Here is a 24,065-nt window from a genome sequence, read left to right as displayed (position 1 = left end):
TGCTCCAATTTTCTGTACAGGCTCCGGAACTCTCGGAACCGAGGTCATGCAAAACTTTTTTTTACGTGTGTATTTTATTTTCGCTATCAGTTTCGGTAATTCATTATGCCATCTTCGGGCTCCATAAGCACCTCTCAAGAATGATATTGACACACTGTGGCCATTTGTTTCTGGATGTCGCCAATTCGTAACTCAAGTGCTTCCTTCGAAGACTTGGCTGGCAGGTTGCAGGCTAGTGCATATGGGGCCTGAAGATAGCATAATGAAGTGGCGACCCTGGTAGCGAAAACAGATTAAAATGACATCTCAACTGCACGGCTGTTTGGCGAATTTCATTGTTGAATATTTGACCAGCCGCTGTCCCATGTCCACATGGATCAACAGAGATTCCCATACAAGTCTGCAGCGGATCGCAGTTACTGTTTAATAAGGGCTGTACCAATACGACGCCGAGACGAACAAATTGATATGAGGCACTTGTTGTCCATCAAGCCCAGAAAGAGCGACTAATTAGATTACAAAGGCCACCTAACATACTGCGCAGTGGCACAGTGAGATATTTTGGCTAAAATCGTTCTTGAATACTAAAAACACCTTGTTTTGCACTTGCAGAATGTAGAGTTGACGGCTTCAAATACGAAACACTCAAATATTTTTGCCCATTAGTTTCCCAGCAATCGTTTGTGAACAACTGTTTTGCGTGAAAAAACATGTGAACTCAAACTTAACCGTTTTTCGAAAAAATACACCAGTAACGTTTGCAGCCTTTCTTCGTTTGTTACATACAGTACGTTCTTTCGGCAATGACTCGACGTCTGGCTTGCTGCTTTCGTTGAATCAAACCTGAACACGTTCACGTCTGTCTGCGTGGCAGGGCGGAAAAGTGTGCAGCAGTGAGACTATGCCACGGAATTGCAACTGCGGGTCTCAGCAATGCTTCACCAGTGAGACTCCACGGCGGCCGACGCGTGTAGATAACACATGTTTTTTTTTTTTTTTCCTTGGTTCCGTATCTCAATCGGTAAATACGAAACCCTTATACTATCGCTTATTGTTTCCATCTGCCTCTCTGTGCGACTGTTCAAAACGCTTTTTCTCAGAAACGCGTAGGTGATGTCGCGTAAAGTCTAGGGTCCGTAATAAAAAGAGACCCCTATAATGCAATCAAAAGAAACGACCATTTGTATCACATATTTTGATAGAAATTCACTAAACGGACACTATAGGATACTTCCCGTTGGTGTAGAATAATGAAATTTGACAAGAAGAAAGGTTTCACAGAACAAGTCAAGGAAAAACATAAGAATATTATTAATTTATTTTGAGAAGCACCCACATCCCTTGCTCATACTGTGGTATCAAACAGTCAGGCTTGCAAGATGAGTGGTCTGCCAAGCGAGTGGATTTATTCTTATTTATCGCAAAACATCAATGATTGATTGTCAGCTCTAGTACCCACAATTAAGCTACAAATTATTCTCCTGTTTGAATACTACGCAACGGAAACGGATAACGCACATCTGCCTATTAAAAATTTACACAACTCTGATTGTTCACTATGCTCTGGTAATACCACATTTTCTTTCTTACCCAACGGCTTTGACCAACACGTGGCCATCGCTCTGATTATGAATGGCGCACACATTATAAATTCTGGGTATCATGACTACACACAATTCGAAGAACAAGCCCACCAATCTTTCTCTTTTCACTATCTTTTTCATTCCGATAAATTTTATTATGATTCAAAGATAACCTAAACACAACATTACATTTTATACAATAATTACACATCAGAAACTCCGCCCAGTGGGCATGGCTTTACATTGGTGATTCTCTATTTTATGGTCTCGTAATTATCTAACGCTACAGTGCACTTTCGGGATAGGATGGTGGATCTTTTGCTATATCTCACACTTTGACTCTCACACACATCATCACGAAAATTTCCTCCAGACCGAGCGGTACAAAAGGGAACATGCATAACCCACTGCATCTGAACCTATCTTGCTACTCTCCCATGCAAACCACACATACTTAAATTACATGAAAAACATCACACTCGCAACATAGAATACGTCACAAAGAATAGTCACAACGTTAGAATCACTTCACTTTCAGCTTTCCCACTTCAATTAGTACTCATCCCAGTTTCACACGACACTGCCCCACTTCGTAACTTTTCTTTCCTACTACGAACTCTGGAGGATATGTGCACGTCTTCCTGTGCAATGAAAGCCAAGTGGCTTTGCTGGATAGACGGCTGACTCACCTTGCTTCACTCTCAGAGTATTAGAGTTTGAATGTAGCGTCACACGGAAACATAACACACAAAGGTAATATTAATATCATATTCATCTTTCCTACCACGAACTCTGCAGGATATATGCACGTCCTCGTGTGCAATGCAAGCCACGTGGCGTTGCTGGATAGACGGCTGACTCACCTTGTTTCTCTCTCAGAGTATTAGAGTTTGATTCTAGCGTCACACGGAAACATGACACACAAATGTAATATTAATATCACATTCATCACACACGTGAGTCCTCAACTGATACCATGGCCGAGTACTTCTCTTTATCCTTTGTCTCATACACAGATTGAGACTCACACAGTACTCACCACGTGGAAGTACTCGTCTCTAATTTCAAGTCCTGCACACGCCATTTCTTAAATTTTTCCAACTTATAATACACACGCCAGTAATTCAGCCGAGGTGGGGGAGCACCTTGCTACCTTATTGATCAGCCACATTTCAGGGGCTCAAAGCTCAGGTAAATTTCATCTCTTTGGCTCCACCAAAGGTGACCAAACGACCGTCTCAAAGATGATCATATATTGCACATTCACTATCTGCGGTTAGCAGACGATCATACATTCATTCATTTCGCAGATCTCACCAAATTGTATTGTGGGAGTGCACATGTGATCAATTAAATAAATAAATTGTCCTTCTTTCCTACACTGGTATCCGGCTTCGGTGTATTAAGTGAAATTGAGTTATTACTACAAAAAATATGTTGTTCTGACAAGAATAACGAAGAATGTTGTACCGATTTTCATTGTCGGCCGGTACTGTACCCTTTCAATTTAACACACAAAAGAATCTTTCTTTTCTCATTTGTTATAAGATTTCAAATTTGTAATGAAAACGTTCTCGAAAGTCTTAAGTCCGTAGGGCCTACATCTTGCCAGTATCAATAGCGATAACACGCAAAAATCATCGAGCTCTTCAATTACCGGATTGAGCCGATTTCGTTTCTTTTGAGCCCCCTGCGCCAACCTTAGACACGTATCGAATGACACAACACATACACCCATGATTTGCTTAAAGTATTTCCATTTGTCGTAAGAATATTACGTTACACCACCTTGTGCTCACATCGTTGCCGTGGGATGCCGCTCCAAACGCCAGTTCCATGTAGAACAAATAACACTCACGCCACGGGACAAACTTCCTGGCGTGCACTGTTTATACTGCTTAAGGTGGCAGCCATGTTTGAAAATGTCAGTATCTACGATATTGTAGTGTTCATACCAAGTTACCAGAAATTTAGTTATCGACTTACAAGAGGATCTGTCGAAAAGTGTCTCCGAAAACTAGTCCCACCAACAACATATATAGTCGACATGTAATTTCAACGATGGCCTGACAATTAGTATGTATAGTACGAATGACCTCGGAATCGGACCAGCCTGTCACAAATCTTGCACAAAAGCGGACGGAAAGCGTATCGAGCGAGCAGAACGGTGGATAACAGAAGCTGAAACACCGTGGCCGCGAAGAAGATTGAAGGTGACTCTTTTTGGATCTGGAAGAATTGGTGTATAGCCCCGGTATCGGTGACTGGCGGGATGTTTAACTGAAGTTCAGAAAATGTTTCCTAAAATTTTAAACACTATTTACTCGAAACCGTATTTTTCGAATTTGGGGGAAAGGGTACATACGATTTTGATCGAAATTTGATGCCTCCATTGTAAATTGAATTCTCTCTCAGCGGGCCTAGCCGTTTTGCGGTACCATCAAAAGTCTGCTTTCCGTGGCACGCTTTTGTCCCGATTTCGTGTGCAAAGCAATTCACACTTGTTTCAACACGTCATAATTCTGTTAGAAATAATTTTCAATTACCCTACTTATGCTGGTTAGATATAGGGTCTATATTGAAAATTTATACAGAATTATTTTGCTGCAGCTCCAGTAGGATGGCTTTGGGAATTCCCGCCAATGACCAATGTTCCGGCCGCAAGGGGTCTTACACGTGGTGCAGAGGTTACAGGGAGTGTTCGATATGCACACAGAAATGATTTGTTAAACGCAAAGGCGTAGGGGTGGGAAATTCCCCCTAAAGGCGGAAGAATCAGCAATGATCAACGACATGAGGATGCAGAAGGCAATGGAAACCACTGCATTAAAGACACGTAACGTGTATCCACAGGACATGTGGCCTGTAACTGAAGAAGTGTCATGGTGATCTCTCCATTGGCAAAAGATTCCGGAATAGTCCCCCATTCGGATCTCCGGGAGGGGACTGCCAAGGGGGAGGTTACCATGAGAAAAAGATTGAATAATCAACGAAAGGATAACGTTCTACGAGTCGGGGCGTGGAATGTCAGATGCTTGAACGTGGTAGGGAAACTAGAAAAATCTGAAAAGGGAAATGCAATCTGAATATAGTAGGGGTCAGTGAAGTGAAGTGGAAGGAAGACAACGATTTCTGGTCAGATGAGTATCGGGTAATATCAACAGCAGCAGAAAATGGTATAACAGGTGTAGGATTCGTTATGAATAGGAAGGTAGGGCAGAGGGTGTGTTACTGTGAACAGTTCAGTGACCGGGTTGTTCTAATCAGAATCGACAGCAGACCAACACCGACAACGGTAGTCCAGGTATACAGGCCGACGTCGCAAGCTGAAGATGAACAGATAGAGAAAGTGTATGAGGATATTGAAAGTGTAACGCAGTATGTAAAGGGGGACGAAAATCTAATAGTCATGGGCGACTGGAATGCAGTTGCAGGGGAAGGAGTAGAAGAAAAGGTTACAGAAGAATATGGACTTGGGACAAGGAATGAAAGAGGAGAAAGACTAATTGAGCTCTGTAACCAGTTTCAGCTAGTAATAGCGAATACCCTGCCTGTTCAAGAATATCAAGAGGAGGAGGTATACTTGGAAAAGGCCGGGAGATACGGGAAGATTTCAATTAGATTACATCATGGTCAGACAGAGATTCCGAAATCAGATACTGGATTGTAAGGCGTACCCAGGAGCAGATATAGACTCAGATCACAGTATAGTAGTGATGAAGAGTAGGCTGAAGTTCAAGACATTAGTCAGGAAGAATCAATACGCAAAGAAGATACGGAAGTACTAAGGAATGACGAGATACGTTTGAAGTTAACGCTATAGATACAGCAATAAGGAATAGCGCAGTAGGCAGTACAATTGAAGAGGAATGGACATCTCTAAAAAGGGCCATCACAGAAGTTGGGAAGGAAAACATAGGTACAAAGAAGGTAGCTGCGAAGAAACCATGGGTAACAGAAGAAATACTTCAGTTGATTGATGAAAGGAGGAAGTAAAAACATATTCCGGGAAAATCAGGAATACAGAAATACAAGTCGCTGAGGAATGAAATAAACAGGAAGTGCAGGGAAGCTAAGACGAAATGGCTGCAGGAAAAATGTGAAGACATCGAAAAAGAAATGATTGTCGGAAGGACAGACTCAGCATACAGGAAAGTCAAAACAACCTTTGGTGACATTAAAAGCAATGGTGGTAACATTAAGAGTGTAACAGGAATTCCACTGTTAAATGCAGAGGAGAGAGCAGATAGGTGGAAAGAATACATTGAAAGCCTCTATGAGGGTGAAGATTTGTCTGATGTGATAGAAGAAGAAACAGGAGTCGATTTAGAAGAGATAGGGGATCCAGTATTAGAATCGGAATTTAAAAGAGCTTCGGAGGACTTACGGTCAAATAAGGCAGAAGGGATAGATAACATTCCATCAGAATTTCTAAAATCATTGGAGGAAGTGGCAACAAAAGACTATTCACGTTGGGGTGTAGAATATATGAGTCTGGCGACATACCATCTGACTTTCGGAAAAGCGTCATCCACACAATTCCGAAGACGGCAAGAGCTGACAAGTGCGAGAATTATCGCACAATCAGCTTAACAGCTCATCCATCGAAGCTGCTTACAAGAATAATATACAGAAGAATGGAAAAGAAAATTGAGAATGCGCTAGGTGACGATCAGTTTGGCTTTAGGAAAAGTAAAGGGACGAGAGAGGCAATTCTGACGTTACGGCTAATAATGGAAGCAAGGCTAAAGAAAAATCCTTTCACAGGATTTGTCGACCTGGAAAAAGCGTTAGACAATATAAAATGGTGCAAGCTGTTCGAGATTCTGAAAAAAGTAGGGGTAAGCGATAGGGAGAGACGGGTCATATACAATATGTACAACAACCAAGAGGGAATAATAAGAGTGGACGATCAAGAACGAAGTGCTCGTATTAAGAAGGGTGCAAGACAAGGCTGTAGCCTTTCGCCCCTACTCTTCAATCTGTACATCGAGGAAGCAATGATGGAAATAAAAGAAAGGTTCAGGAGTGGAATTAAAATACAAGGTGAAAGGATATCAATGATACGATTCGCTGATGACATTGCTATCCTGAGTGAAAGTGAAGAAGAATTAAATGACCTGCTGAACGGAATGTACAGTCTAATGAGTACACAGTATGGTTTGAGAGTAAATCGTAGAAAGACGAAGGTAATGAGAAGTAGTAGAAATGAGAACAGCGAGAAACTTAACATCAGGATTGATGGTCACGAAGTCAATGAAGTTAATGAATTCTGCTACCTAGGCAGTAAAATAACCAATGACGGACGGAGCAAGGAGGACATCAAAAGCAGACTCGCTATGGCAAAAAAGGCATTTCTGACCAAGAGACGTCTACTAATATCAAATACCGGCCTTAATTTGAGGAAGAAATTTCTGAGGATGTACGTCTGGAGTACAGCATTGTATGGTAGTGAAACATGGACTGTGGGTTAACCGGAACAGAAAAGAATCGAAGCATTTGAGATGTGGTGATATAGACGAATGTTGAAAATTAGGTGGACTGATAAGGTAAGGAATGAGGAGGTTCTACGCAGATTCGGAGAGGAAAGGAATATGTGGATAACACTTATAAGGAGAAGGGACAGGTTGATAGGACATATGCTAAGTCATGAGGGAATGACTTCCATGGTACTAGAGGGAGCTGTAGAGGGCAAAAACTGTAGAGGAAGACAGAGATTGGAATACGTCAAGCAAACAATTGAGGACGTAGGTTGCAAGTGCTACTCTGAGATGAAGAGGTTAGCACAGGAAAGGAATTCGTGGCGGGCTGCATCAAGCCAGTCAGTAGACTGATGACCAAAAAAAAAAAGTTCTAGGGGACTGATGACCACGGATGTTAAGTCCCACAGTGCTTAGAGCCATTTGAACCATTTGAACCCTAAGCTTACACACTAGTTAACCTAAATTATCCTAAGGACAAACACACACACCCATGCCCGAGGGAGGACTCGAACCTCCGCCGGAACCAGCCGCAAGGTCCATGACTGCAGCGCCTCAGACCACTCGGCCAGTCCCGCGCGGTTGGACTGTTCATGACAGGAAACATGTTGCCTGGTCGGACGAGTCTCGTTTCAAAATGTATCGAGCGGATTGACTTCTTAAGTAATAGAACCCAGTACGTTGTCCTCGATGGTGAGTATTCATCGGAGGTGAGGGTATCATCTGGAGTGCCCCAGGGAAGTGTGGTAGGTCCGCTGTTGTTTTCTATCTACATAAATGATCTTTTGGATAGGGTGGATAGCAATGTGCGGCTGTTTGCTGATGATGCTGTGGTGTACGGGAAGGTGTCGTCGTCGAGTGACTGTAGGAGGATACAAGATGACTTGGACAGGATTTGTGATTGGTGTAAAGAATAGCAGCTAACTCTAAATACAGATAAATGTAAATTAATGCAGATGAATAGGAAAAAGAACCCCATAATGTTTCAACACTCCATTAGTAGTGTAGCGCTTGACACAGTCACGTCGATTAAATATTTGGGCGTAACATTGCAGAGCGATATGAAGTGGGACAAGCATGTAATGGCAGTTGTAGGGAAGGCGGATAGTCGTCTTCGGTTCACTCGTAGAATTTTGGGAAGATGTTTCTCATCTGTAAAGGAGACCGCTTATAAAACACTAATACGACCTATTCTTGAGTACTGCTCGAGCATTTGGGATCCCTATCAGGTCGGATTGAGGGAGGACATAGAAGCAATTCAGAGGCTGCTAGATTTGTTACTGGTTGGTTTGATCATCACACCAGTGTTACGGAAATGCTTCTGGAACTCGGGTGGGAGTCTCTAGAGGAAAGGAGGCGTTCTTTCCGTGAATCGCTACGGAGGAAATTTAGAGAACCAGCATTTGAGGCTGACTGCAGTACAATTTTACTGCCGCCAACTTACATTTCGCGGAAAGACCACAAAGATAAGATAAGAGAGATTAGGGATCGTACAGAGGCATATAGGCAGTCATTTTTTCCTCGTTCTGTTTGGGAGTGGAACAGGGAGAGAAGATGCTAGTTGTGGTACGAGGTACCCTCCGCCACGCACCATATGGTGGATTGCGGAGTATGTATGTAGATGTAGATGCGTATGGGTATGGAGGCAACCTCATGAATTCATGGACCCTGCATGTCAGCAGTGCTCAGGCTGGTGGAGGCTCTGTAACGGTGTGGGGCGTGTGCAGTTGGAGTGATGTGGGACCCCTTTTGGTCTAGATACGACTCTGACAGGTGACACGTACGTAAGCATCCTGTCTGATCACCTGCACCCATTCATTGTGAATTCCGACGGTCTTGAGCAATTTCAGCAGGACAGTGAGACACCCCAGACGTCCAGAATTGCTAGAGAGTGGCTCCAGGTACTTTCTTCTTAGTTTAAACACTTCCGGTGACAACCAAACTCCCCAGACGTGAACGTTACTGAGTGCGCTACCCTTAGTCGACGTGTGCATTAGCCTGGACGTTTTACGCGTCAGGAAAGTTCATTATACCGCTCAGTGGGTAATAATCGCCAGGGTGCAAACCGCCGGCCCGGCAGCACGAAGCGGGAGGGCTGACCAGTGTCCGGCGCGTGTTGTGACAGCCGCCGGCGCCGCGCCGCCCATTGTCGCTGTTCACGCGACCGGCAAACGGCAGACCGGTCGATTGGCTGCGGCCGCTGGAGGTGGAGCTGGAGGTGGACCGGCTGACCGGCGAGTGACCAGCGGCTGACCAGCTACTGACCGGTGGCCGGCGGTCACGCCACGCGCCCAGCGGGAGGCCGTCCGAGCCAATACGGCCACGCTGAAGAGCCCGCGCTAAATTAGGGGCGACGTGGCGGGCGACGCCCGGAGCTGACCGGTTCCGCTCGCACGCCGTCGGGCTCAGCACACGTCCAGTACACCCGTACTGCGCTCCATAAACTCACCTGGCACGAATGGCCCAGTCTCCTCCTTAAATTGCTGGGTGCAGACCTGCCAGAGAGCTCTAATAGAGACCTCCTCTTGAGGCTATTCAAGAAAGAGAGCTACCCCTGACCATCGAGTGAGGTATTAACACATGAATAAGTTGCCTTCCTTCGTAGAATGCTTTTGAGTTGACAAACTTTTTATCGGTGTGAGATTAATAGGAAATTTTCTTCCTTCTTTAATGCTGCAGTAATTAAATGCTGACCGACAGTTCGTAGCCGGCCGAAGTGGCCGAGAGGTTCTAGGCGCTGAAGTCTGGAACCGCGCGACCGCTACGGTCGCAGGTTCGAATCCTCCCTCGGGCATGGTAGCGTGTGATGTCCTTAGGTTAGTTAAGTTTAAGTGTTTCTAAGTTCTAGGGGACTGATGACCTCAGAAGTTAAGTCCCATAGTGCTCCGAGCCATTTGAACCATTTCTGACATAGCGAGTGGTGGAGGAAGGAAATTTAAGGAGACTGCACCATCGAAGAATACTAATAAATGCGGAAGATCCGGTTTCAAAGAAAGATGTACAAGGGTATCGAGCGCGTACAGGCCTAGTGGTAATCATTATTGTTGCTTGAGTAGGTATGTCATTAACTGTCTTCTGAGGCTGGAGATGTTTTTCAGTTCTTCAACGTAATGCGGCAGGTTATTCCAGAGTGGTTTCCTGCTACTGAGAACGCAAAAGTGGCTGAACGATGGAATGTGCAGAAATGATTTTGCTGCGACGGGAAAGGGTGCTTTTGCTATGTTGTTCAGTCTAATGGTTCAAATGGCTCTGAGCACTATGGGAGTAAACATCTGAGGTCATCAGTCCCCTAGAACTTAGAACTACGTAAACCTAACTAACCTAAGGACATCACACACATCCATGCCCGAGGCAGGATTCGAACCTGCGACCGTAGCAGTCGCGCGGTTCCAGACTGTAGCCGCTAGAACCGCTCGGCCACCGCGGCCGGCTGTTCAGTCTAAAACGTCGAGGTTAAGGAGACATGTGAGGGACACGGTACGTTGATAAGACAATAGAGGAGAGAGAGGCTATACAAATTCTGCCCTTGTCTGCACGCAGCCACGATAGCCGTGCGTGTGGTGGTAGAAAATGATGAAAGAGTCGACTATCACCGATGTGACAAACACAGGCATTCATAACCAGGCTGAGACGGCCGTCAGCTACCCTGAGAAAGACCTTGTAGGCTAACATCGTTGTAATCAATAGTTGGAAGCATACGTGTTTGTACAAATTTCGTTTTCAGGTCGAAAGAGAAGAGCTTTTTATTTTTGTAAGGTATGGAGACTTGCTGATGTTTTCTTGCACATTGTAGTTACTTGCTCAGTCCACATTAGATTTTGATCTATTATTAGTCCTGGACTCTCTGATGAGGGAGAAAAATTGATATTTGTCCCATTTAGGTTTACAGAAGGTAGGTATTCCCGATATGAGCCTAGAATGACCACCCAGTACCTTTTGTGTTTTGCATGGGTTGACCTGTAGCCCTATCCTGCCGCCATTGTTATAACGCACACAGGTCGGTACTGAGCTTCTCAACAGCTGTCTTCAGGTTTATTGGTTTTGCGTGTACAGCAAACGTTAGTCAGATTTATTTATGGGCCACATTTCATTTAAAGGGGAATGCTTCAAGGCGTTAAAATCGGTGGCACGGCATCTTATGAACACAGAGGTTAAATTTTGAAGTAATGACGGGCTTACAAGGTTAAAGATTCAAAAGCGCGTGAGTTGAGAAAAACCCCAAAGCGGAAACACTTCAGTTTCCGTGTTCACTGCACTGCATGAAGACGGCGGTCTGATGAGGAAGCAGAGAGGGCGGAGGAGCGAGGCGGTGCCTCAGAGAATCACTGCTGGACACTTTCCGGAGACAGCGTGGTAGGATTACACTGACGTACTCCGGATGTACTCTGGTACTGTGGTTGAGTCCTGTTTCAGTGTTCACGACACCATTTCCGTCGTTTCAAGGCATTTAATGATATTATCACCGGCTTTTCATCTACATCTACATTTATACTCCGCAAGCCACACAACGGTGTGTGGCGGAGGGCACTTTACGTGCCACTGTCATTACCTCCCTTTCCTGTTCCAGTCGCGTATGGTTCGCGGGAAGAACGACTGCCGGGAAGCCTCCGTGCGCGCTCTCTAATTTTACATTCGTGAGCTCCTCGTGAGGTATAAGTAGGGGGAAGCAACATATTCGATACCTCATCCAGAAAAGCACCCTCTCGAAACCTGGACAGCAAGCTACACCGCGATGCAGAGCGCCACTCTTGCAGGGTCTGCCACTAGAGTTCGCTAAACATCTCCGTCACGCTATCACGCTTAGCACATAACCCTGTGACGAAACACGCCGCTCTTCTTTGGATCTTCTCTATCTCCTCTCTCAACCCGACCTGGTACGGATCCCACACTGATGAGCAATGCTCAAGTATAGGTCGAACGAGTGTTTTGTAAGCTATCCCCTTTTGTTGATGGACTACATTTTCTAAGGACTCTCCCAATGAATCTCAACCTGGCACCCGCCTTACCAACAATTAATTTTATATGATCATTCCACTTCAAATCGTTCCGTATCCATACTTGCAGATATTTTACAGAAGTAACTGCTACCAGTGTTTGTCCCGCTATCATATAATCATACAATAAAGGATCCATCTTTCTATGTATTCGCAATACATTACATTTGTTTATGTTAAGGGTAAGTTACCACTCCCTGCACTAAGTGCCTATCCGCTGCAGATCTTCCTGCATTTCGCTGCAATTTTCTAATGCTGCGACTTCTCTGTATACCACAGCATCATCCGCGAAAAGCCGCATGGAATTTCCGACTATCTACTAGGCCATTTATATATATTGTGAAAAGCAATGGTCCCATAACACTCCCCTGTGGCACGCCAGAGGTTACTTTAACGTCTGTAGACGTCTCTCCATTGATAACAACATGCTGTGTTCTGTTTGCTAAAAACTCTTCAATCCAGCCACACAGCTGGTCTGATATTCCGTAGGCTTTTACTTTGTTTATCAGGTGACAGTGCGGATCTGTATCGAACGCCTTCCGGAAGTCAAGGAAAATGGCATCTACCTGGGAGCCTGTATCTAATATTTTCTTGTCTCATGAACAAATAAAGCGAGTTGGGTCTCACACGATCGCTGTTTCCGGAATCCATGTTGATTCCTACAGAAGAGATTCTGGGTTTCCACAAATGACATGATACGCGAGCAAAAAACATGATCTAAAATTCTACAACAGATCGATGCCAGAGATATAGGCCTATAGTTTTGCGCATCAGCTCGACGACCCTTCTTGAAGACTGGGATTACCTGTGCTCTTTTCCAATCATTTGGAACCTTCCGTTCCTCTAGAGACTTGCGGTACACGGCTGTTAGAAGGAGGGCAAGTTCTTTCGCGTACTCTGTGTAGAATCGAACTTGCATCCTGACAGGTCCAGTGGACTTTCCTCTGTTGGGTGATTTCAGTTGCTTTTCTATTCCTTGGACACTTATTTCGATGTCAGCCATTTTTCCTTTTGTGCGAGGATTTAGAGAAGGAACTGCAGTGCGGTCTTCCTTTGTGAAACAGCTTTGGAAAAAGGTGTTTAGTATTTCAACTTTACGCATGTCATATTCTGTTTCAATGCCATTATCATCCCAGAGTGTCTGGATATGCTGTTTCGATCCACCTACCGTTTTAACGTAAGACCAGAATTTCCTAGGATTTTCTTTCGAGTCGGTACATAGAATTTTACTTTCGAATTCACTGAACGCTTCACGCATAGCCCTTCTTACGCTAACTTTGACGTCGTTTAGCTTCTGTTTGCCTGAGAGGTTTTGGCTGCGTTTAAATTTGCAGTGAAGCTCTCTTTGCTTTCGCAGTAGTTTCCTAACTTTGTTGCTGAACCACGGTGGGTTTTTCCCGTCCCTCACAGTTTTACTCGCCACGTACCTGTCTAAAACGCATTTTACGATTGCTTTGAACTTTTTCCATAAACACTCGACATTGTCAGTGTCGGAACAGAAATTTTCGTTTTGATCTTTTTGGTAGTCTGAAATCTGCCTTCTGTTACTCTTGCTAAACAGATAAACCTTCCTCCCTTTTTTTATATTCCTATATACTTCCATACTCAGGGATGCTGAAACGGCCTTATGATCACTGATTCCCTGTTCTGCGATTACAGAGTCGAAAAGTTCGGGTCTGTTTGTTATCAGTAGGTCCAAGATGTTATCTCCACGAGTCGGTTCTCTGTTTAATTGCTCGAGGTAATTTTCGGATAGTGCACTCAGTATAATGTCACTGGATGCTCTGTCCCTACCACCCGTCCTAAACATCTGAGTGTCCCAGTCTATATCTGGTAAATTGAAATCTCCACCTAAGACTACAACATGCTGAGGAAATTTATGTGAAATGTATTCCAGATTTTCTCTCAGTTGTTCTGCCACTAATGCTGCTGAGTCGGGAGGTCAGTAAAAGGAACCAATTATTAACCTAGCTCGGTTGTTGAGTATAACCTCCGCCCATAATAATTCACAGGAACTATCCACTTCTATTTCACTACAGGATAAACTACTACTAACAGCGACAAACACGCCACCACCGGTTGCATGCAATCATCCTTTCTAAACACTGTCTGTGCCTTTGTAAAAATTTCGGCAGAATTTATCTCTGGGTTCAGCCAGCTTTCCGTACCTATAAAGATTTCAGCTTCGTTGCTTTTAAGTACCTGTTCCACCATGCATGCTTTTCGGATGCAGTTCGAGTTTCTGATGATATGGGGAATCAAGGATTTATCGGTATGTCTAGAATGGCGGGAGATATTGGATTTTCTCTGTCGCTCGGCCAAGATGTGGCCCACAAAGTCTGTTGTGTGCCGTAAACAAAGAGACTGCATAATAATACTATCTAAAGTTAAATGTTTAAGTATTATTACAGAACTTGGCCAGATACTGTGAAACTAAGCCACTGTCAAGGGTTTCGAGGTTCAGTATAATCTGATGATCAGTTTCTTCAACAGTTCAGTTTTTACGAGATTTTAAGAACGTTTAATATTAACCTCAGAACGTTGTACTTTTGGAACTAGATTTAGTTGGTTATAAAAACATTCTGTAGAAATTTCCACGAAGCTACCTCCTTTACTTTTTGAATTATTGAGTAAGAAACAGTTTTTATGCCAAAAACTAGAGAAACTAGTTAAATTAACATACCTTAGCAAATAAGATACAAAGCTAAAATTTGATATAAGTAATGATGAAAATGTAGCAACTTTCACTCTCACTTAGTAGTTTAAGAAAAGGCACAGGAATTAGAAAGAAACAGTTCAGAAGCCACTGTCTACCCTCAGTTTCCTTTCAAAAATTCTGGAGATGAAAGTTTACAGGTTGTCCAGCTGAGATTTTTGTATAATGTAAACACAGTATAGATTTAGTTAGTGAAAAATTGGGACCGTTGTGGGTCTTCAGCTAACAACGATGCAAATAATTTGCTCGCCAAAATGATGCCAATGCTGGAAGCAACTCTAGTCCGAGTGGTTCCCTCGCCGTCCACACAGGGATTACATAGAGACCGACGTGTCTGCACTGAGAGGTTATTCGAACGTCAGCATTCATAGGGAGTATGACAGGCTCCGATACGGAATGTGTCGTACTTCTTTCCGTGTCCATGTTCGATTAGCCTTGGATGGCTTTAATTATGACTGATACAATTGTTTTTCAGTCGAATGAGAGATCACGCTTATCTAGTGCACATGTGTCAACGTAAACTAACTGGATTAATGCTTTACTGGCAACGCTGTATTTCGTTTTCGATCCTCTCTTTCGTTTGCTGTCCACTACATTACAGAAAACAGCAAGGCAAGTGATGAGGTTATTCTCCATTTTTAACGCGAGCAATTAACTTCACATAATTGGAAACAAAGAGCAGAAGTCATCTCTTAACTGTGTTGAGTACTGAGTACGATAACATAAGCTTTAATGATTTTTCAAAACTATTACTTGTGCGTGCCAACTTCTGTCAAACTGTATTGGTTCCTGAGCCCTCTGCCATATTATTGGACAGTTAGAACATTTTCAGTTTCGGCGAATTGAATACTGGACCTGTGGACTACAGACTATGGGCAGCACGTTCTCCATAGCTTTCTGGTTGTTCGCGCAAATACTACTCAGGCCCTTGTTAAAGGCTGCGGTATGTAAACATTTCAGCTTTCAAACACAAAGGAACAAACCAAATATTTTTACCTGCCGGCCGACCGCGACACAGGTCCTTGGAGAAGTGGAGTGGTTATCTCATATGCCATCTGGGACGCTGTTCTCTTTGTTGTGGATTGGCAAGAGAGCCAAGCCACTATGAGAGGAAGCCGAAAGGCACGCGTTTTAGCTCACGCAGGCTGGCGTGAGGTCTGGAACAGGACAAGGAAGTGAGACTAGCAAAAAAAGGATGTAGCTGTGGAATACTTAACTTTAATCCATAAATGGTGAACATCGCTCTTGACGGTACATGTTTTACAGCATCAATAGTAACTGGTAATGGCGCCATGCTAGGTCGTAGCAAATGACGTAGCTGAAGGCTATGCTAACTATCGTCTCGGCAAATGAGAGCGTATTTTGTCAGCGAACCATCGCTAGCAAAGTCGGCTGCACAACTGGGGCGAGTGCTAGGAAGTCTCTAGACTAGGCCTGCCGTGTGGCGGCGTTCGGTCTGCAATCACTGATAGTGGCGACACGCGGGTCCGACGTATACTAACGGACCGCGGCCGATTTAAAGGCTACCACCTAGCAAGTGTGGTGTCTGGCGGTGACACCACACTCTTGAGCTTTCTGTCGATGTCAGCCAGTTTCGAGTTTCGGCCACTGCCGTGCTAAGAAGACAACGTTTAACCCTGTGCACAAATGCATTGTTTAGCGACGATGTATAGTGATAAAATTCTCTCGAGATTCCAGCCGTGAGGTCTCGGCCGCGTGCACCTCATGCGTTGTCTAGTGGTAACATCCAAACATTATTCTGAAGAAACAGATCTATAAAACAAAAACTTCATCCCAAAGTTCCCCCACATCCTTTTAATGCTTTACTCATTGATTACGTTTCTTAGTTTTACGTATTTTGATAACACAAAGAAATAAATTAAGCAAGAAATTATGTGACTACGGTATCGACAATTTATTCATAATCTATTAATGTAATAATAGTGCAGGAATACCTATAGTGCAAACATCAAACCAAACCTGTCACACGAGTCATGTATAATACTGTTCGTTTACATTTTGAGGAAGGACTGAAATTTTAATATTGTATTTACTTGCCTATTTCGACACGTTTATTTATTAGTAACAGCAGTGGTGAATAATAGCTGCTGCTACTGATTCAAATCGAAAAACTCCAAAGGAGCAAAAGTTACTTCTATTGGTCTAGTTTCAGAAAGAGCGGCAGTATGTCCCGAAAATATCGATTCACAGTGTAATAAAAAGTTAATACCGCAGGGCATATCTTTACGGGACAAGTGCTACATAAATTCGGTAGTGTACAGTCAGTCGATCTGTTGAATTTATACACATTTCTCGAGGTATCTACGTGTTGAAAACATTGGTACACGACAGTCTGAGTCATTACCTCCAAATCGTACAAATGTCCAAACCACTGTGTTTTTTTTAAAATCAATCACGATAGGTAACAGTAGACTAGTACCTATGTCATGGAGAATGAGTATGTACGCTGGATTCATAGTTCAGTTCCAGAAAAATGAGCGAAAATCTTGACCATGTTGAGGCCACAACTGACATTAATATTAATGATTATTGGAAACCACCCCAACCGTCTTATTATACATTTATGGTGATACGACCGGTTTCGTTCCATCGAACATCTTCCGGTTGCCGAGTTGTACTGAAGTCGAGACATTAATGGTCAGGTTGTCGAGTGTTATGTTTGAACTTGGTCTCTAATATTTACATACAACCAAACCATTAACGTCTTGACTTCACCTCAACTCGGCAACCTGAAGATGTTCGACGAAACGAAACCTATCATAACACTACAAATGTGTAATATTTCACAGTAAAAAGAGTCTTGGTTGCGAAATTATTTTATATCAATATTGCGTTAAACCCTTTTATGGAATCATCAGATTGTGTAAAAGTAGCTGAAATTGAAACCCATTCATCATAAAGCCATATAGAATGGAAAATGGACGCAACATTAATTGTCCACTAACTGTCCGGTTTTTTATTTATTTGTTGTACTGTTGTAATGTGGGCACACAAAATGCTTGTATTTCATGTTTTGTTAATAACACCGTACGTTGCAATACAGGTAATAGCTTGAGAATAAAAAACTAGTCACTAATAAAAATATTATTTGCAACTCTGACGGAAACCTTAATTAATAAAGTACAATATATTGAATTGCTGATACGAACACAAAATATTGGTATTACACAAATTTCAAAGTGCAACAAATCTCTGTATCCCATAGCTCCAAATTTTGTCTTTCGCGACTGGCGTAGTTGGAAGCCATTTCGCAATGCTGTCACAGTGTACCTAATTTATTAAAACAGAGCCAGGCTTAGAGAAGTGCAGTACAATAGCGGTCGCTCTACCTCACTCTCCTGAAACACACAAAAAACAGAAACTATAATTGAACTGTGGGATTTGTCACAGATGAACAGTATGCCACAGTATTTATCTCTTCATAACTCTGAAGCAAATCATTCCAGGCAGAGAACGCAAATTGACCACAGATCTATCAAACGAAATTCAAGGTAATTTTGAACAGGATCTGTTTGCACTCGCGACGTGATAACATCAAAAATCTTCAGAGCGCATATGGGCAATCGTTACTCCGCAACATAAGCAAGTGACTTATTGAGGCAATGTATGTTTGTAAAAAAAATCTACAGATGCAAAGCACGTCACACTTTCCAGCTGCACATCAAAATTCATATGCTGATTACTACCGTTATACAACTGGTTAATCATACGATTGTCTTCAGAAATTGTCTTTGGAATGTGCTAAAAGGCCTGTTTGCATAAATCAAGTGAGTTATGCATTATGTAAAGAAGTAGCACTCATATTAGCTCAAGTGAACACTATATGCAAGAGGTAAGCATATTGTCTTCTGTAACTCTGATGCCGATAAAGATGGATATGGGCATACGCTATAGCGGAAAGGGTACATAAAAAGGGAAGGGCATTTGGTATAACTCACGAATTTTACAACAAAAATGCCACTCTAAAAACGCAAGAATAAGGCACTACTATACAGTAGTGGAGTCAGAAGGTACATATGTAAATGAGTATTTAGCATAAAGCTGAAATTTAGATAAATTAGAAACACTAGAAAGGTGGATAGTTAGGAATGTATTAACCCCACGAAAAACTATAAAAGGCTGAAAGTTACGTAGTAATGTTGAAATTTGTCGAAACATAGAAAACAGAAGAGAAAAAGGAGAATGGACATTTATATCGAATGCAATACAGGAGATTCACGAAATATTTTCCATTATTGTGAGATAAAAAATCAGTAACAAGCTGGATCCATGAAGTAAAAAATAATGTAGAAAAAATAATATCAAAACTGAAGAAACAACTGACACAGTAGTATTCATGGTAAAAGTGCTGAATATGGAAGTATTCCCAGGTAGAAGCGTGAAACAGGAAGAGAAAACATAGCAAACAGACGAGAGAGTACTGGAATAAAAGGAACAAGGAATAAGGAACTGAAATTGGGATTTTTTCTTTAGTTTCCCCATCCAAGAAGAAAGAAAAAAAATTCTGTTGGGCACTTACAGTACATGCGACGTGACGTATTTACATTTACAAGCCCTGTATTTGGTCCACTTAGTTTCTTCGGTAATATAACGGAAATACGATCGATCTGATAATCGAAAATAATTAATGTCTCGTACTAAAACGAACAAATTTAGTGAGGCGTATGCAGTGTTGGAGTGTGGAAGTTCTAACATACGTCCCCGTCACAGAATTACTCGAACGTAAAGAAGCACAAATAACAGGCGAATCTTCTCTGAGAACCCAACAGATTTTCCACAAACAGCGGCTGCCGAATGGGCGGAGAAAAATATGATTGCAGAGCTCAATTAGAGAAGACAGGGGAGAGAGAGAGAGAGAGAGAGATAGATAGAGAGAGAGAGACGGACAGGGAGAGAGAGAGAGGAAGAGAATCGATGTTGCGTCGACAGGAAGCAGCGCGGATTGCAGACGGAGTCGATAGGAAAACGATGAATGAGAAGCGGACGAGAATGGCGACCGATTATCTCGGCAGCTGGATTCGCCTACCCGTGACAATCGCCGTCTGAGCCGGAGATGCTCGTAATGGGTAAGCAGCAGCCGTTTCTGACGAACGAGGTCATCTTCAGACATAGCCGTATTTCGTGATACCTCTTGATCTCCACTGGCTTCAAACCCGTTTATCCACCTAGCTGTGCACCAAGCAGGGACATTACCAGACTAGATTAAAAGGTAATGTGGAATAATGAGCAATTTTTTGAGCTGCTTCATTGGCGATGATGTTCTTTAAGACATTTCTTCAAATTTTCGATCAGACGCAACGCGCGTTTTTTTTTTTTTTTTTCGTCTCCCCCCCCCCCCCCCCCCACTCTGTCTGTGTTAACTGTCTGTAGTGATCGATATCAGACTTTTCCATTATAAAATTGACTTTAGTTCAGAAAGTGATGCCAAATTATCCTCCTAAATCGTCTGGCAAGAAAGCCTCAGAACTAGCAAAGCTAAGTTCGAATGAAATATATGTAATTTTCAAATAATACTCTGGGCTTCCAGGGATCTTTTATTGTATCAATGCTAGGATTCGAACCCAGGTCTCCAGCTCACTAGGCAGAAGCGCTAACCACTAGCCACCCTGGCACAGCGGCTTTCAAAAAAATGTTCAAATGTGTGTGAAAACTTATGGGACTTAACTGCTAAGGTCATCAGTCCCTAAGGTTACACACTACTTAACCTAAATCATCCCAAGGAGAAACACACACACCCATGCCCGAGGGAGGACTCGAACCTCCGCCGGGACCAACCGCACAGTCCATGACTGCAGACAGCGGCTTAGCATAACTGCACAGACTACCATACCATCCCTCCTTCCTCAGTCCAAACTGCCAGTCAAGCCTCAGCCCATTTGTTATAACCCCCCCCCCCCCCCAAACTTGGCCATCTGTATTGGAATAGCAGCGAATGAAGCAGTGAGTCCTGCCTGCAAACCCAGGCACAGGTTCTTCAGTCAAATGAAACTATGGGCTTGAAGAGAGATTCCCAAGCCTCAAACGTCTACGATGTATACATGTAGAGTGACGAATGAAAATTTGTACCAAGGCAGTTGAGCAAAGCCACTATGCTAGTGTGGCGTAGTGGTTAGCTTGTCTGCCTAATGATGTGGAGACCCAGGTTCGAATCCTGGCCTTGGCACAAGTGTTCGTTCGTCTCTTCAGTACACTTATATGTAATTTTAGTAACTACAGTTACCGTTATAGAACAATTTAACTTTGAAACACACAGCTGTAGAAATGCGTAATTACTTCTATTGCTACACCAAATATTTTGTACTGTTGTGTGCACACATCTGCTAATGGTCGGCGCATACGAGATAAGGAACGAGATGGTACAGTGTTCATATCGCTGGGTTCGCTTTCGGCAGACGTGACAACGAATTTCGTAGCCAGTCTTTTCTAGTTCTGGCTATTGCTTGGATTCCCATAAATATTTGAAATGTGAAATTCTTTCGATGTTTCCGTACAGTATTCAGTCACTAGAATTTTTGGTGGCAGATTGTTACTGGAGACGAGACCTACTCATTTTTCAGTTACTTTGAGAGCCCGCAACTCGTGGTCGTGCGGTAGCGTTCTCGGTTCCCACGCCCGGGTTCCCGGGTTCGATTCTCGGCGGGGTCAGGGATTTTCTCTGCCTCGTGATGACTGGGTGTTGTGTGCTGTCCTTAGGAAGTTCTAGGGGACTGATCACCATAGATGGTAAGTCCCATAATGCTTAGAGCCAATTTTTTTGTTACTTTGAGAACTTCGATCTGTTTTCTAGCAGTTTGAATCTCAGATTCGCAGGTCACCTGCACATGCAAAGCTGTCTGTCCTAACATTATTTCTTCTTAATTTTCTTGATTTCAGGTTTCGCAACTCTGTGATTACTGTTTCTCTTGCACAGCAGACAAGTAATGGAGAGAGTCCATCAACTTGTCTCACTCCTGCTTTAGTTTCAAAATGTTCCGAAATTTTATCTCTGAACTTCCGATACTGCATCATTTCGCGTTTCTCTAATAACTGTCGCCTTGTTAAGGTCCTGTTCTTGGTACTTGAGAATCTGGAACAAAATTTAATGATCCACTGAGTCACAAGTATTTTTATAATCAGTGGAGCTACTGTATACTTTCTTATTTTAGTTAAGTATTAGTTTCAGGACAAAAATTGGTTCTGAGCAAAATCTGTTTGCTCTTAAACCTTTTTGATGTTCGCCAATTTCACTTTCACCTTGTTGTTGTGTTTTCCAGGAGCAAGTGAGGCAACATTTTGTTTGTGACAGGAAGGAGGGGAATCCCTTTATAATAATCAGCATTATTTCTGTCTCCCTGCTTACAACAGTTCTGTAGTCATCAGGAATTTTCTCAATTTGCCAAACATTTTGCATAACCAGTGCAATATCTTTGATGGTTTTTGGGATAGCTGATTTCGCGAGATGCAAAAGTTCCGTCTTCATCATATCGTTTGTGAACGTTTGGAATTTTAATTTCACTCTCAGTGTATTTTTTTCGTTTGGTGCTTGTGAATCTGGTTAGTATTAAGGGAACTTTCTGGCAGAATTCTGTCTGTATGATGAGAGAAATTTAGGAGTTTCTTTAAACACTTTATTGTGAATTCTCCTTTTTCCTTCTCGAAGCAGAGGTTTTGGGTCCACAAATCATTTACCGTTATTTTAAATGTTTTATAGAAATTCCTGGTGGAATTGTGGAATTTATAATTTGTGGAATTTGTGTCGCCAGCCATCTGACAGCCATTGTTTGACAAAAAAACTTACTAGACACATAGTAGAACCCTGTGTGTAGAAACAGATGCTGGTTGTATAGCTGCTGAGTACTGAAGATATAGTAGTAGATATTCTTTTAATGATGTAGCTCCTACAATAATTTATAAAAACCATGCCCTTTAATAATTGGTGGATTACAAATGTTATTTCTTATGTCGTCGCCAAAAGACGTTTACTCCACAAAATGCGGAAAGTTATAAGTTTCTTCTTATTGAATCTATAAATAAAAAACTTTGTTGTTGAATATATTCTGTGATGTTCACTATTGATGTACAACAATTGTCGTTCTAGAATGAATTGCTTGATTTTAAAACTTCTGCTTTTGTTTTTGTGGATATTTGCATTTGTGGATATGGTGCCATTTAGGAATGGCCGATTCAGTTATACAACAGATTCGTGTCAGCGATATAGCCCTATAATCATTATGAAAAACATAATAACTTTACATAAATGACATCACACTTAGGAGCGATACATTAGGGTAACGCCGAAATAAGATAGCCAAGAGATCGATATACGGAATTATTAGACACACGAAACTGAATAATATATCTGAATCACAGTATATAAATTTCTATAATTTGCCAGATTCAGTAATTTCGATTTGACGAACCTCATTAAAAAAACTTTATACTGCTGTAGTACACGATTTATGTGGTAACTTCCGATTAACGGGGAAGAATGACTCTTTCAATATAAAAGAACAATTTATCTTTAGTTTCTGGCACATTTATCATTTTTGTATTAAAGTCTTTCTTTTTTTCACAACATTACACTCGTTCGTTAGGATGATAGGATATGGATCCCGTTTACGGCAAAGATGATTAAACATCTCCCACGGATTACAATGAATTTTTATACACTCCACGTACTGTCCATAGAAAAACTCTACAACGCTGGCGGATCTTTTATAGTTCAGATTTTCTGAAATGTTACGCTGCGATTTAATAGTTCGGCGGCAACACTTAAATGCTTAAGGCTGATCTTGCAGTTGTGGATAACTTTTGAACATACTTCAGCCAAACACCTCTCGTCCCCTCATAATCCTCTCGCAGCCTAATCATCAGTCAACGTTGTACTGCGAGTCACGAAGTCGCATGCCCATATCCACAATACGTTGCAACACGGAGTTACTCCACTCCATAGGAGCTATATAGCGTCCAGCCTTTTTCACAGCTAGCTTCCGATTCTCTGCTGCTCTCATGTATTTCACAGATCCAATTACCACTGAGACCTTATCTTTGACTTTATTTAATACAGCAACCTTGACCTTTCAGGTATGTGTGCTTTACAAAACTTATACAAATTGTATTCAATAGTTTGTACGAAAATATTACCACAACATTTGAATAGATCGTATGCAAAGACCAATCAAAATATTTGTATTCATAATGAGTGAAAAGCATATGAAAAAATACTGTACCATTGTGTTGTAGTGTTACCGAGGACAGTAAAAAGAAAAGAAAAAAAGTCTGTTTTATAGCC

Source organism: Schistocerca serialis, chromosome 10 (assembly GCF_023864345.2).
Source record: "Schistocerca serialis cubense isolate TAMUIC-IGC-003099 chromosome 10, iqSchSeri2.2, whole genome shotgun sequence".
Classification (NCBI taxonomy): Eukaryota; Metazoa; Arthropoda; class Insecta; order Orthoptera; family Acrididae; genus Schistocerca; species Schistocerca serialis.
Note: the sequence above shows the minus strand (reverse complement) of the source record.